At 36.8% G+C, this 9,864-nt stretch overlaps 1 long non-coding RNA gene across 2 annotated transcripts in view; it reads left to right on the forward strand.

The window, feature by feature from the left end:
* Positions 1–3,309, forward strand: part of LOC149251094 (uncharacterized) — a 63,905-nt gene extending 60,596 nt beyond the window's left edge. For both annotated transcript variants that reach the window (XR_016266854.1, XR_016266855.1), the window contains exons 3-4: positions 332–474; positions 3,046–3,309. This is a non-coding gene — a long non-coding RNA (uncharacterized LOC149251094). The remainder of the gene's footprint in view (positions 1–331; positions 475–3,045) is intronic.
* Positions 3,310–9,864: the final 6,555 nt, after the last annotated feature.

The following is a 9,864-nucleotide window of genomic DNA, read 5'->3' on the forward strand; positions in this document are numbered from 1 at the left end:
TTGGTGCCCGTGAGAAAGAAGACCGATGAGATCCGCTTGTGTATAGACTTCAGAAATCTGAACAAGGTGTCGTTAAAGGACAATTATCCGCTGCCCAAGATGGACCATATATTGCAGCGGGTAGTTGGGGCATCAAGGATGTCACTACTTGATGGTTATTCCGGCTACAATCAGATTTTGGTGCATGAGGATGACCGGGACAAGACTGCATTCACTACTCCATGGGAAACATTTCATTATGCCAAGATGCCATTTGGATTGAAAAATGCAGGTGCCACCTTTCAGGCACACACCTTATTCTACTATTGACATGGATCTCCATGGTTTTCAGGCATGGGACAAAAATGCAGATGTCAGTGGGATCTCCAAAGTCCGTGTTGGATGAATTTAATACTAGTGATGATTTTGATTCCTTGTTAGATAAAGAATGTCACAAGTCAAATTCAAATAAACAGAAGTAGCTTAAGAATGAAGGTGAAGCTATTGCTTTCTGTTCACATCAATTTTTTTTATTTGTTGGTTGTTGTTGTGTTTTGAGTGCGGACTTGTGAAATTTTAAATTGCATGTTAGTTTATGTGAAGGGGGAATATATTTATATATATATATATATATATATATATATATATATATATATATATATATATATATATATATTTATATATATCCTATGCCGTTCATGGTTTCTGGAGATCCATGTTACATTTGCACAGAAGTTTAGATATCATTCAAATATCTAAACACCCAACAACAACAACATTGAGATTTTTATTTCACTCAACCTATAACATATTGCATCTGTCTTCATCAATGCTCTTCTTCCATATGCTATCCACTTATGACATTTCTTTTGCAATATTTGGTGCATTTGCTAGTTATAGGTCATTTATAGGTTATAAATGTCTTCAAAGTTTCACTTCTAATTGAGTATTCAACTTAACATATTGATTTTCTTATATGTAATTATTTTTTCCTCCACCCACATTTCATAAGTTCCATAACCATTAAGTAGGGACTTGCAGCTTCGATGCTGCTTTGCTTGTTTAGTAAAATATTTTCGAGACTTTAATTTATTGAAAGTTGTTGAATTTACAATTTATGAAGTTTCAAGGTCTAATTATTTAAAGGGTGCTAGCTCAATGGAAGAGCATCTGCTTTACAAGCAGTTGGTTGGTGGTTCGATTCCATCGTGCCCTGATATCCATATGGAATGATGACGATTAGTTTTTGGTGACGAAGGCTCTTTTGCCCATCACCAATGAGCTTATGGTGACATTTTTTGACCCTCACCAAAATATGAAATGGTGACGGTCAACGAACGACACCATATATACGCATCAATAGTGATGACCATGGAAGGTCCGTAACCATAAATCGTTGTTGTTGATATGAAATGGTGACGGTCACTGTCCGTCATTATAGTCATTATTCGTGACTGACTTTGAATGTCACCACAACACCTATACTTTTGACAATGCGGCGTTTGGTGACGGTCAATGAACGTCACCATATATATGCACCAATAGTGACGACAATGAAATATCCATCACAATAAATCGTTGTAGTTCATATGAAATGGTGACGGTCATTATCCGTTATTATAATCAATATTCGTGACGGACCTTGAATGTCACCATAACACCTATACTTTAGGCGACGCCACCTTTGGTGACGTTCAGTTTTTGGTGACTGACGCTATAGTCCGTCACCATTGCTCATATGAAACGGTGACGGTCACTATCCGTCATTATAAATCATTATTGGTGACAGACTTTGAATGTCACCAAAACACCTATACTTTTGGCGACGCCACCTTTGGTGACGTTCAGTTTTTGGTGACTGAGGCTATGGTCTGTCACCATTGCTCATATGAAACGGTGACGGTCGCTATCCGTCATTATAAATCATTATTGGTGACGGATTTTGAATGTCACCAAAACACCTATACTTTTGGCGACACCACTTTTGGTGACGTTCAGTTTTTGGTGACGAACACTCTTTTGACCGTCACCAATGAGCTTATGGTGACATTTTTCGCCCCTCACCAATGTCATTTTTTCTTGTAGAGTGGTAAGTAGTGTGGTAGCAGCCCTGCTCTGTTCATATACTCATTCCTCTTTTGTTTTGCAATAGTGCTTGCTCAGGCTAGTCTGCTGATCCCGATGGGCATTCCTCTTATGTTTTCAGCATTAACAAGGGTTCTTGTAGATCTTGATAGGCATACTTCTATTGTTTTTTCAGAAGTCCCTGCAGATCCTTGTAGGGGTTCTTCTTTTTGTTTACCTAATTGATTATTATTTTGTCTTGGCTCAGTCTCAGGGCTCAAACATAGCTTCAAACTTATTAACCACCCAAATTCTCACTGCAATTCCTCATCACCATAGGCATTATTCTTTTATCAGCCTTCCTCTTACTGTTTTTGCAGTTATAACTGCTGATACTGATGGGCATACATCTTAGACCTTGTAAGCATATTTTTTACTCATGTAATTATTTATGGTGTTCTACCACTTGAGTAGATAACAGTCAGTCCGGTGGTTAGGGGTGCCCAGGAGCTGTGTGATTTGATGATACTTTGTGCAAAGACATTGTTTCTCATTGTTCATAGTAGTAAGCGGTCCTGTGTGGGACTCCATAACAATAAACAATGTGCTGCCAAGTCCTGACCTTTTCCAACTCAAAATAAATAAATAAAATCTTAAAAACCCAGCAAGAGCTTCATGAAAATGTATAGACTAGGAATAGGCTTTTTTATTAATTCCTGTTGCATTAATCTGCATTGCGTTCTCTGATACAAACTAGGCCTTTTCTAAAATTCAGAATGTCTGCTTTAACCAGAGATCATGATTGTTCTTAAGAATTGCTATTATTTCTGTCTGCTATTGAAAAATCCCTAAATTCCACTCCATTATCTCTGGGCTAAAAGCTTCTCACTGTCTCTGATTGCAGATACAGTTAACTAACTGCAATTTCTGTCTGACACTGAAATCCCTAAATTATACTCCATTATCTCTGGACTAAAAGCTTCTCAATGCCTCTGATTGCAGATACCATTACCTATTCGAATTCTGGATGTTCGGCCGAATCTTACGAAGGATCTGATGGAAGATGACAGCGAGGTTATTGCTGGAAGCTCATCATTAACTCACTGCAAAAGTGTTGCCACAAATCTCGCAAAGCGCTTTAATCGATCTTCAAAGAAAACCAGATCTGTGATGCTTTATGTGCAAAATTGGTTAATATTGTATATATCTGGATCCTTTTTGTCACCAATATGCCTTCGTCAGACATCTCCATGTCGTTGAAAGCAACTTTTTCCGATCACTAGTGAGCTTCATTTTTGGTTCTGTACTCCTGAGGCCCTGAAGGTGAAGGTCAGCGTTTGCTTGTTTGTGACTGATGATAAGCTGCAAATTGTAAATTATTAGGTCCTTGCATTTTCTTCAATTCAAAAGCAACGCACATGGGCCTTACTAAATGTCGGCTATCACTGGGGCTGGCATTAAGGGTAGTATCCTCTCGCTATTCAGGTGGGAATGTGATACAGTTAGGCTGCATTTCAACTGGAAGAATATGTTTTATCATAGAAATCTCAATCAACTTTGTGTTGATTTATGTATGCGATACAGTTATGTTGAATTTCAACCTGAAGAGTATGTTTTATCAATAGAATTCTCAATCCACTGTGTTGAATTTTGTGAATCATACAGTAATGCTGTGTTTCAACAGTATGAGAGTCTTTGTTATCATAGAATGTTCAATCAACTGGTAATTGATTTTAAATATGTATGTTGTATATCATATTCTTACTAAATACTACTTAAACATAACAACAAAAGTTACAAATTATGATGCGAAAATCAAATCAATTCAAACCAAACATGTAAGAAACTAGCCATCTTTTTAATCTTTACATAACAACAAAAGTTACAAATTATGATGCGAAAATCAAATCAATTCAAACCAAACAAGTAAGAAATTAGCCATCTTTTTAATTTTTTTTTTATTCTATAAAAATGTTTTAATTTTTTTAGCCGAAAAGTTCATTCTACAGCTCGATGTGAAAAGTTTATTCTACAGCCCTAGAATGCACGTGAAGAAATTAGATTCCTCTCGGCTTATGTTAGATCCTGATTTAAGATGGATCCTCTCAGCTCATGTTAGATCCTTATTTAAGATGGATCTATGCTGATTCTTTTTATTGAGCCGAGATGGATTTATGTTGGTTCTTTTTATTGAGTAGAGATGGATATACGCTGGTTTTTTATTGAGGAGAGGTTCATTCTATAGCCCAGTGTGATGTGTGACGTTGTATGTCGACTTGTAAAAAAATTTGAATGTGAAGAAATTGGATTCCTCTGGGCTCATGTTAGATCCGTATTTAAGATGGATCTATGCTGCTTCTATAAAAATGCTGAATAAACCAGACTCTATTAGTTCTATGTGCTAGAATTTTGTCAAGTTTCTGTTTATGTTTTTTTACCATAGACACACGCTTCATAGAAGTTGTTTGAAGTAAAAACAGGTAAACCAACAGAATCCACTCAACTTTTGAGACCTCATAAGTCATAACCCAAATTTCCAATACATTTATGACATATCTTTAGTTTACGAGATATCTGAGATTCATTTGCAGAATCAGAGTTTTACACACACTTTCCATGGGTTTTTTTATAGATCTTTTATTGAAAGGATATCATTATTCTTATTTTTCACAAGACATTTGCCATCTTTGAATTGTATAATGTGGTGATCTGCAATTGCAATTTGTTCTATGGAAAACAAATTCCTACCCAACCCTGGTACACGAAGAACTAGACCAGTTGATCATTATATGATCTCTATTGTTTACTCTATCGTTTTTATGGTTCGCTGTGGTCATATGGATGATGATCTTCTCAACTTATGATGTGTTATATTCTTTTCTAAATGCTTGACTATGGTTTGTAATATGTATAGTTGAGTATATGTAGTTTATGGTTCAGTATGATCTATATTGGTGACAAAGCCATTGGATAATTTGTCAATATCCTTTACCCTAATTAATATACTCTTCTCTTTTATGTGTGTGTACTTAAATTTTTTTTATTATTAATCTAAAGAAAAAAATTGTAATTTATATTCAAGAGGAAAAAAGTTTACATTCTGACTTGGGTACATCCCTCAGTATAACCCACTCTCTATTAGCGGCTACAAAGGGAAACCATTAAAATGGTTTAGATGCTTGAAAAGACCACAAAATATATTCAGAAACTAAGTCCCAAGTATCCACAGATCTGTCCATATGGTGTATACATAACAGTCTCAAATCAAATTTAGAGGCGAGCTCAAACTGAGCTTCAAAAGTTCAAAAATAGAACTGAAGAACTTCCTAGAAATGCATAAAGTCTATTCTGGATAGTCCACCTAGCGCTGCAAGATAAACTAGTCAGATATGGCTTTAATGCAAGGAGGCTGTGCAGCTTCTCCTTCTAATTCAGACATTTCCCAAACACCATCATTCTGGTCCAAAGCTTTCCTTGGTAAGTCTTCTGCTTCTGTTTTCAACTCCCTATAGATGTGAGCAACAGTGCAGACCATGAAAGTGCTGACCAGAAGTTTAGCCTGCTGACAGTGGGGTCTAAGAACCAGATTGCATATTACCAAAATGCCTAGAAATGCCATTTGTAACCAGTTTTGAATCAGGCCCTGCAAGCTAGTAATATTTCTTTCCAAGAATCACTAAAGCAAATTACACCTCCAGCTCCACTAGATGCATGATTACCCTGGTATGTCCTTTGAAAACAGCCCATGGAGAAGCTTTGTCCACTTCCAGTACCAAGCTTCCTAGGAACTTTAACCAAAGGAGTACGCTTGATGCCATCATAAACATACATGATTTGGTGCTTTACCTGAGAAGGGGGAGCTTCCTGACCTTGAAATAGAAAATGTTCCTGGCAATCGAAATGGCCCAGGAGACAAACAGGGGAACCATTTTAAACTTCTTCAAAGCTTTGTTAGTGAACCAGTTCATACAGTTGATTAAAATATTTTCCCGCCACAGTATCTCCACACCTCCTTATATATGCACAGTGTATGAGTAGGAGATTTCTCTATTACACTTGCAAAGTGAAAAGAGGCTAGGACCTTGCCATGCTCATTTCTGCAGTACCTCCCAGAAACACTTTGTTGGCTAAAGCAAGCCACATGTAAACATGTGTTTTCATCTGACCTTCCAAATGGGCTTTCACCACTAAACATTTCTCACCAATTTCATCACCAAATGTTTCTCTATAACCTGGTCTGGCAGTGAAATAATTTGTAGCAATATTTTTAGACCATTTAAAGGAATCATATCTATCCCCCAGTCTAACAAAGGATAAAATCAGCTGGTGAGTGTATAGCTTCCATGAAACTGCATCTGGTACCACCAGATTTACATGCTTAGTTTTCTTCCAGCCTTTCTCCAAAATATTAGTGGTTAATAGCTCTGCATTATCAGCAGTGAAGATTAAAGCTTTGCTCTTGAAGTATATTTTGAACCATCTGTTGTCGAGTTTGATGTTTTCCACAGCCCACCCAAGGGTCTGTTCACAATCTAACTCTTTTGCCATCCCCTCTTCTCTAGGCCAGCTAATTTACCCACCAAGGGAAATGATAAAAGTTAAAACAAGTGCTTTCAAAACCGGAGAAACATTAGAAATATACCTTACTGGTAATCTCGTTCATTCCAGATCCAGATATTTATGTTGTATAACAGCCTACCACAGCCACCCCTCAGAAATAAGCCTCTGCTAAGTTTTCACTGCTAGTGCCTTGCCAATTGCTTGTTATCTTACAAACCCCACCCACCAGCACCCTTGGGTTTAGCTATTCTTTTCCACTATACTAAGGCAATGCTATCTCTTTCCTTTTTAGCTCTCCATGAGAAATGGAAGCAGGTCATTCTAATCTTTTCCAACATCTCCACATGAATGTAAGCTAATGAATGCTGGTAAACAGGAACTGTTTCCAATATCGATTTAACAAAACTAAGCCTTTCTCCTATGAACAACCACCTAGTGCACCAATTTGTAACCCTTCTCTCAATTTTCTGATATAACTAAGTACAGTCCTTGAAGTCATATTAACATAAAACACAGGTTCTTTAGGCCATGGTTGAAAGGTATTATAGAGTATGAAAAAAATCTGAAAATTGCGTCCTCTTGACCTTGGTGCACTTTGTTTAGAGAGAAAAGATTTTAGAGTATGTATTTCCATGCCAGTTGCAAAACAATACAAATCTAGTCTTGTTTGACTTATGGACCGTTGCATTTGGATCAGAGTCCTTTATTAAGAATGCAACAATAGAAGTGAATTCATTGAACCAACTCAATATTGTATCTATTTATTCTTTTGACTTTGGAGATCTCTTGCTGCTATTATATTTCATAAAATAATGCTACTAATAGTAACTAGTTAATTACATTTGGTCTTCATGGCGAGAACCCAAGCCCACTTTCATGGTTAATGTGTCTTCTATGTGATCCCTCTTGGTTGTGAGTTGGCATAGTGGGCACAAGTTGTGGATTACTAAACTGATTTCTAAGATGCTTGGCATAATTGTAGGAATTCTGGCACCAAGAGGCTTGCATAGAAAAAAGTTGGGGCAATGATTGTTGCTGAGGTTTTAGTGTAACAAACATTGTCAAGGCTTTAGTGCTACGATCATTACTAAATTTGCATATTGAAAAACTCCTGTATCAGCCACTCTCCTAATATTTCCCCTCAGATTAGGGAAATTCTATATTACTGTAAGATCATTGTTTTCTACCAAAGAGGATAAATTATTAGCAAGTTATACTGTGCAAATAGGGTTTAAAATAAGAGCTCTGACTTTCTGCCTTAAGCAAAGTTCTACGGCCATTAAGAAACTATTCAAGGCCCCCTGTAACAATGATTAAAAGTTTCCAACTGATGGGGAAGTTAGTGTAGGATGAGGAGGCCACAACCGCTGTTGAGACTCAAGGTGAGCCATAGATTGATCAGTGTCACAGTGCAATAGATTTGATGTTTGGAGTTGGAATTGACAGAACCATGAATTCTGAAGCAAAATGTTAGCCATAACTGATAAGTTCTGAATCCACAATTTCCTGTTGTAAGCCTTGAAGATGAATGAGGATGAATTCCATCATTTACCCATCTTGTTTGACTTCCACTCACGCACTCTGCTGCCCTGGAAACTTGGTGGAACATAGGATATTGTGCATACTGTGTGTTCTATTATGACCAATGGTTTTGAAACTTGTAATTTTAGTGAAGAGCAAACAATTATGTTCGATTACAATCCATGATTCTGTCCCTATGCAACAAATGGCTCCTATCTGTTGTTGATTTACCATACCCAATTGAACTTTGATGGGAAGTTGATATGAGGTAGTGGGATTGGCAGCAGACACAAGCTGATGGAACAGAATCAATTTAGCTGATGTGTGATTCTTGCAAAAGTTGTGTGCTTTAATGATTGTTAAGGTATGCTGTCAGCCTGGCACTTATTCGGGTAAGACTTCCATGAATCCGTCCCTATGCAACAATGGATTGTATCCCTTGTTGATTTACCATTAACTGCCCACTTAACTTTGATGGCAAGTGGCAAGTTGATCTAAGGTAGTGGGATTGGCAATCAATGCAAGGTTAAGGAGCAGAATCAATTTTGCTTGTGTAATTTTTACAAAACTTGTTTGGTCTAGTGATTGTCAATGTATGCTGGAAAGTGGGTAACATTTTGTGTCTCTCGGTGCAAACTTCCATTGAAGATGGAAAGAGAGAGGATTCTGAACTGCAATTTGAATTAGTCTCTGTAAAATTTAAATTGTTTTTCAAATTGTTGTTTTTTCCCTTGATGAGAAGTCTGTAACTTGAGGGAATCAAATTTGATACGACATGGTAATAATGTTTGAACTATAAATTGAATTTGAAAATATATTCAAACTCTGTGCATGGCAGGTGTTGGTGGTAAGGGAAATCTTCTCAGGATTAATGCAAAAAAGCTCGTACCAGCTCAAAATTCTCTATCCATGTTGTATCCAGTCTTTAAATTGATATGGATGCTGCTAGTTGGACGATTTATTGGCCTTTAGCTATTCTCCAGTTCATAATTCATTGCTTGAATGATGTAGTATTTTATAAGTCTCTTCTTTACATATGTTGTCAGGTTTAGAAGCTTTGAACTCTTGCCTCGTTAAAAATGAATGCATAAACAACACTTAATTTATCTGTATAAATGCCAAAGTTCCAACAAAATCTATATGAAGTGTAAACATGGAAAATAATCAGAAGAAATATAACAGACCATGAAACCTATATTGAATTCCATGAAATGTTCAGTGAAGTAAGATGGACAATAATCAGAAGAAATATAACAGACCATGAAACCTATATTGAATTCCATGAAATGTTCAGTGAAGCAGGATGGACTAAATCCATATATGTTAATATACAACACCATGATTTTCCTTGTAATCAATTTCTGTCAACACCAGCGGGATTATTTTTAAATATGTACACATGGAGAGGTTTCAACGGCCGATTAATTCATGAAGATAATAGACGGATCGCAACAACACTCATCCAGAAGACAACAACAACAGAGAGCAGCCAAGCTGCACAATAAAAACTCATATCAAAACCCTAACAATACCTGACAATAATTCCTATTAAACCCCCATTCAAATAAAAAACCCTTACAATTCATATCAAAAACTTCAGAATTCCTATCAAACCCTTACATAATACCCAGACGTCAACAAAAACAACAACCAAAAGCTCTGGAAAAAACAACATACCATCCCTCTAGAAACCCTGCATTCCTCCTCGGAGGCGCCTGAGAGTACACCGGTGGGGCAACG

The sequence above is a fragment of the Pinus tabuliformis genome, chromosome 7 (genome assembly GCF_031772625.1).
Source record: "Pinus tabuliformis cultivar Carrire ecotype Pingquan chromosome 7, CPIR1, whole genome shotgun sequence".
NCBI lineage: Eukaryota > Viridiplantae > Streptophyta > Pinopsida > Pinales > Pinaceae > Pinus > Pinus tabuliformis.